The sequence below is a fragment of the Solea solea genome, chromosome 16, assembly GCF_958295425.1.
Source record: "Solea solea chromosome 16, fSolSol10.1, whole genome shotgun sequence".
In the NCBI taxonomy this organism is placed as follows: domain Eukaryota; kingdom Metazoa; phylum Chordata; class Actinopteri; order Pleuronectiformes; family Soleidae; genus Solea; species Solea solea.
Genome location: NC_081149.1, coordinates 1997501 through 2002500, shown reverse-complemented (window position 1 = coordinate 2002500; position 5000 = coordinate 1997501). Strand labels below are relative to the sequence as shown.

The following is a 5000-nucleotide window of genomic DNA, read 5'->3' as shown; positions in this document are numbered from 1 at the left end:
CCCTGCACGTGGAGGAGCTCAAAGGTCAGCCTTTCGAACGTTCAAGAGTTTAAGTTGTTTTTGGTGGGCTTTGCTGTATGGCTGCGCCCTTTGAGTGTGTCAAATGTCAAGCAGCTGTCCGTCAAGGCTCAGAGGTGCACTTAGATCACCTTGGGGCGGAGGTGATCAGCAGCAGCCTTTGTTATGCGCACTTAAAAAACATGGCACCACAACAAGTAACTTGTGTGCCAAGATCTTGAGTTGGCCCCAGACACTTGTGGGCCATCGCTTCTCGGCCTTTTGGCTAAGATCAAGTGTAGTATCTGTTCTTATCAGTTTAATATCTGATATGTCCTCTATATGGGGATTAAATATTAAATGCATTTTTGAGCATTGGGAGGTGAAAACTGGGGCTTGCTCTCTTCACTCCTTGCATTGACCTGGCATTGCAGTGCCACCAGGAACGGTGCACCATTCTCTTTTTTCTGTGAAAACCAAAGCAAGGCTGGAACTAGAAGGACGTTAACGTGTGCCTGTGCCCGTGCGTCAACGTAATTGCAAGCCCATGTTTCTTGTAAGGAAGCAGCAGTGTAAAAGCTTACAGCACCTGGTATTCCCAGGCGGTCTCCCATCCAAGTACTAACCAGGCCCGACCCTGCTTAGCTTCCGAGATCAGACGAGATCGGGCGTGCTCAGGGTGGTATGGCCGTAAGCCGACGGGCTGGGGACACAGACTCCTTTTATAGACTAGGCAAGGCCCCCTGCTCGTGGAGGAGCTCAAAAGTCAGCCTTTCGAACACACTGCACTTGAGCCTTTATCTCCACTACCTGCTACACTCTATTCCAGTATTAGGAAGCTACACCGAGATGGGTAAGCTGCTCCCCATCTCCAAGCTTCTCACATGCTTGCAGAGCGACATCCAAGGCTGAAACTAGAAGGACGTTAACGTGTGCCCGTGCTTCAACGTAATTGCAAGCCCATGTTTCTTGTAAGGAAGCAGCAGTGTAAAAGCTTACAGCACCTGGTATTCCCAGGCGGTCTCCCATCCAAGTACTAACCAGGCCCGACCCTGCTTAGCTTCCGAGATAAGACGAGATCGGGCGTGCTCAGGGTGGTATGGCCGCAAGCCGACGGGCTGGGGACCCAGACTCCATTTATAGACTAGGCAAGGCCCCCTGCTCGTGGAGGAGCTCAAAAGTCAGGCTTTCGAACACACTGCACTTGAGCCTTTATCTCCACTACCTGCTACACTCTATTCCAGTATTAGGAAGCTACACCGAGATGGGTAAGCTGCTCCCCATCTCCAAGCTTCTCACATGCTTGCAGAGCGACATCCAAGGCTGAAACTAGAAGGACGTTAACGTGTGCCCGTGCGTCAACGTAATTGCAAGCCCATGTTTCTTGTAAGGAAGCAGCAGTGTAAAAGCTTACAGCACCTGGTATTCCAAGGCGGTGTCCCATCCAAGTACTAACCAGGCCCGACCCTGCTTAGCTTCCGAGATCAGACGAGATCCGGCGTGCTCAGGGTGGTATGGCCGTAAGCCGACGGGCTGGGGACACAGACTCCTTTTATAGACTAGGCAAGGCCCCCTGCTCGTGTAGGAGCTCAAAGGTCAGCCTTTCGAACGTTCAAGAGTTTAAGTTGTTTTTGGTGGGCTTTGCTGTATGGCCGCGCCCTTTGAGTGTGTCAAATGTCAAGCAGCTGTCCGTCAAGGCTCAGAGGTGCACTTAGATCACCTTGGGGCAGAGGTGATCAGCAGCAGCCTTTGTTATGCGCACTTAAAAAACATGGCACCACAACAAGTAACTTGTGTGCCAAGATCTTGAGTTGGCCCCAGACACTTGTGGGCCATCGCTTCTCGGCCTTTTGGCTAAGATCAAGTGTAGTATCTGTTCTAATCAGTTTAATATCTGATATGTCCTCTATATGGGGATTAAATATTAAATGCATTTTTGAGCATTGGGAGGTGAAAACTGGGGCTTGCTCTCTTCACTCCTTGCATTGACCTGGCATTGCAGTGCCACCAGGAACGGTGCACCATTCTCTTTTTTCTGTGAAAACCAAAGCAAGGCTGGAACTAGAAGGACGTTAACGTGTGCCTGTGCCCGTGCCCGTGCGTCAACGTAATTGCAAGCCCGAGTTTCTTGCAAGGCTGGAACTAGAAGGAAGTTAACGTGTGCCTGTGCCCGTGCCCGTGCGTCAACGTAATTGCAAGCCCATGTTTCTTGTAAGGAAGCAGCAGTGTAAAAGCTTACAGCACCTGGTATTCCCAGGCGGTCTCCCATCCAAGTACTAACCAGGCCCGACCCTGCTTAGCTTCCGAGATCAGACGAGATCGGGCGTGCTCAGGGTGGTATGGCCGTAAGCCGACGGGCTGGGGACCCAGACTCCTTTTATAGACTAGGCAAGGCCCCCTGCTCGTGGAGGAGCTCAAAAGTCAGCCTTTCGAACACACTGCACTTGAGCCTTTATCTCCACTACCTGCTACACTCTATTCCAGTATTAGGAAGCTACACCGAGATGGGTAAGCTGCTCCCCATCTCCAAGCTTCTCACATGCTTGCAGAGCGACATCCAAGGCTGAAACTAGAAGGATGTTAACGTGTGCCCGTGCGTCAACGTAATTGCAAGCCCATGTTTCTTGTAAGGAAGCAGCAGTGTAAAAGCTTACAGCACCTGGTATTCCCAGGCGGTGTCCCATCCAAGTACTAACCAGGCCCGACCCTGCTTAGCTTCCGAGATCAGACGAGATCCGGCGTGCTCAGGGTGGTATGGCCGTAAGCCGACAGGCTGGGGACACAGACTCCTTTTATAGACTAGGCAAGGCCCCCTGCTCGTGTAGGAGCTCAAAGGTCAGCCTTTCGAACGTTCAAGAGTTTAAGTTGTTTTTGGTGGGCTTTGCTGTATGGCCGCGCCCTTTGAGTGTGTCAAATGTCAAGCAGCTGTCCGTCAAGGCTCAGAGGTGCACTTAGATCACCTTGGGGCAGAGGTGATCAGCAGCAGCCTTTGTTATGCGCACTTAAAAAACATGGCACCACAACAAGTAACTTGTGTGCCAAGATCTTGAGTTGGCCCCAGACACTTGTGGGCCATCGCTTCTCGGCCTTTTGGCTAAGATCAAGTGTAGTATCTGTTCTAATCAGTTTAATATCTGATATGTCCTCTATATGGGGATTAAATATTAAATGCATTTTTGAGCATTGGGAGGTGAAAACTGGGGCTTGCTCTCTTCACTCCTTGCATTGACCTGGCATTGCAGTGCCACCAGGAACGGTGCACCATTCTCTTTTTTCTGTGAAAACCAAAGCAAGGCTGGAACTAGAAGGACGTTAACGTGTGCCTGTGCCCGTGCCCGTGCGTCAACGTAATTGCAAGCCCATGTTTCTTGTAAGGAAGCAGCAGTGTAAAAGCTTACAGCACCTGGTATTCCCAGGCGGTCTCCCATCCAAGTACTAACCAGGCCCGACCCTGCTTAGCTTCCGAGATCAGACGAGATCGGGCGTGCTCAGGGTGGTATGGCCGTAAGCCGACGGGCTGGGGACACAGACTCCTTTTATAGACTAGGCAAGGCCCCCTGCTCGTGGAGGAGCTCAAAAGTCAGCCTTTCGAACACACTGCACTTGAGCCTTTATCTCCACTACCTGCTACACTCTATTCCAGTATTAGGAAGCTACACCGAGATGGGTAAGCTGCTCCCCATCTCCAAGCTTCTCACATGCTTGCAGAGCGACATCCAAGGCTGAAACTAGAAGGACGTTAACGTGTGCCCGTGCGTCAACGTAATTGCAAGCCCATGTTTCTTGTAAGGAAGCAGCAGTGTAAAAGCTTACAGCACCTGGTATTCCCAGGCGGTCTCCCATCCAAGTACTAACCAGGCCCGACCCTGCTTAGCTTCCGAGATCAGACGAGATCGGGCGTGCTCAGGGTGGTATGGCCGTAAGCCGACGGGCTGGGGACACAGACTCCTTTTATAGACTAGGCAAGGCCCCCTGCACGTGGAGGAGCTCAAAGGTCAGCCTTTCGAACGTTCAAGAGTTTAAGTTGTTTTTGGTGGGCTTTGCTGTATGGCTGCGCCCTTTGAGTGTGTCAAATGTCAAGCAGCTGTCCGTCAAGGCTCAGAGGTGCACTTAGATCACCTTGGGGCAGAGGTGATCAGCAGCAGCCTTTGTTATGCGCACTTAAAAAACATGGCACCACAACAAGTAACTTGTGTGCCAAGATCTTGAGTTGGCCCCAGACACTTGTGGGCCATCGCTTCTCGGCCTTTTGGCTAAGATCAAGTGTAGTATCTGTTCTAATCAGTTTAATATCTGATATGTCCTCTATATGGGGATTAAATATTAAATGCATTTTTGAGCATTGGGAGGTGAAAACTGGGGCTTGCTCTCTTCACTCCTTGCATTGACCTGGCATTGCAGTGCCACCAGGAACGGTGCACCATTCTCTTTTTTCTGTGAAAACCAAAGCAAGGCTGGAACTAGAAGGACGTTAACGTGTGCCTGTGCCCGTGCCCGTGCGTCAACGTAATTGCAAGCCCGAGTTTCTTGCAAGGCTGGAACTAGAAGGAAGTTAACGTGTGCCTGTGCCCGTGCCCGTGCGTCAACGTAATTGCAAGCCCATGTTTCTTGTAAGGAAGCAGCAGTGTAAAAGCTTACAGCACCTGGTATTCCCAGGCGGTCTCCCATCCAAGTACTAACCAGGCCCGACCCTGCTTAGCTTCCGAGATCAGACGAGATCGGGCGTGCTCAGGGTGGTATGGCCGTAAGCCGACGGGCTGGGGACCCAGACTCCTTTTATAGACTAGGCAAGGCCCCCTGCTCGTGGAGGAGCTCAAAAGTCAGCCTTTCGAACACACTGCACTTGAGCCTTTATCTCCACTACCTGCTACACTCTATTCCAGTATTAGGAAGCTACACCGAGATGGGTAAGCTGCTCCCCATCTCCAAGCTTCTCACATGCTTGCAGAGCGACATCCAAGGCTGAAACTAGAAGGATGTTAACGTGTGCCCGTGCGTCAACG

At 51.2% G+C, this 5000-nt stretch overlaps 12 non-coding genes across 12 annotated transcripts; 4 read left to right on the top strand and 8 right to left on the bottom strand.

The window, feature by feature from the left end:
* Positions 1-263: 263 nt before the first annotated feature.
* Positions 264-456, top strand: LOC131441576 (U2 spliceosomal RNA). Its single transcript, XR_009232181.1, has one exon. It is a non-coding gene; the product is annotated as a U2 spliceosomal RNA (small nuclear RNA).
* A 118-nt stretch (positions 457-574) lies between these two features.
* Positions 575-693, bottom strand: LOC131476935 (5S ribosomal RNA). Its single transcript, XR_009243295.1, has one exon. It is a non-coding gene; the product is annotated as a 5S ribosomal RNA (ribosomal RNA).
* Positions 694-989: 296 nt separating this feature from the next.
* On the bottom strand, positions 990-1108 carry LOC131441247 (5S ribosomal RNA). Its single transcript, XR_009231918.1, has one exon. It is a non-coding gene; the product is annotated as a 5S ribosomal RNA (ribosomal RNA).
* A 296-nt stretch (positions 1109-1404) lies between these two features.
* On the bottom strand, positions 1405-1523 carry LOC131441326 (5S ribosomal RNA). Its single transcript, XR_009231994.1, has one exon. It is a non-coding gene; the product is annotated as a 5S ribosomal RNA (ribosomal RNA).
* A 308-nt stretch (positions 1524-1831) lies between these two features.
* On the top strand, positions 1832-2024 carry LOC131442713 (U2 spliceosomal RNA). The gene has a single exon (XR_009233277.1). It is a non-coding gene; the product is annotated as a U2 spliceosomal RNA (small nuclear RNA).
* Positions 2025-2229: 205 nt separating this feature from the next.
* Positions 2230-2348, bottom strand: LOC131476923 (5S ribosomal RNA). Its single transcript, XR_009243284.1, has one exon. It is a non-coding gene; the product is annotated as a 5S ribosomal RNA (ribosomal RNA).
* A 296-nt stretch (positions 2349-2644) lies between these two features.
* Positions 2645-2763, bottom strand: LOC131441113 (5S ribosomal RNA). Its single transcript, XR_009231789.1, has one exon. It is a non-coding gene; the product is annotated as a 5S ribosomal RNA (ribosomal RNA).
* Positions 2764-3071: 308 nt separating this feature from the next.
* Positions 3072-3264, top strand: LOC131442711 (U2 spliceosomal RNA). The gene has a single exon (XR_009233275.1). It is a non-coding gene; the product is annotated as a U2 spliceosomal RNA (small nuclear RNA).
* A 124-nt stretch (positions 3265-3388) lies between these two features.
* On the bottom strand, positions 3389-3507 carry LOC131476912 (5S ribosomal RNA). The gene has a single exon (XR_009243273.1). It is a non-coding gene; the product is annotated as a 5S ribosomal RNA (ribosomal RNA).
* Positions 3508-3803: 296 nt separating this feature from the next.
* On the bottom strand, positions 3804-3922 carry LOC131476901 (5S ribosomal RNA). The gene has a single exon (XR_009243262.1). It is a non-coding gene; the product is annotated as a 5S ribosomal RNA (ribosomal RNA).
* A 308-nt stretch (positions 3923-4230) lies between these two features.
* On the top strand, positions 4231-4423 carry LOC131442710 (U2 spliceosomal RNA). Its single transcript, XR_009233274.1, has one exon. It is a non-coding gene; the product is annotated as a U2 spliceosomal RNA (small nuclear RNA).
* Positions 4424-4628: 205 nt separating this feature from the next.
* On the bottom strand, positions 4629-4747 carry LOC131476890 (5S ribosomal RNA). Its single transcript, XR_009243251.1, has one exon. It is a non-coding gene; the product is annotated as a 5S ribosomal RNA (ribosomal RNA).
* Positions 4748-5000: the final 253 nt, after the last annotated feature.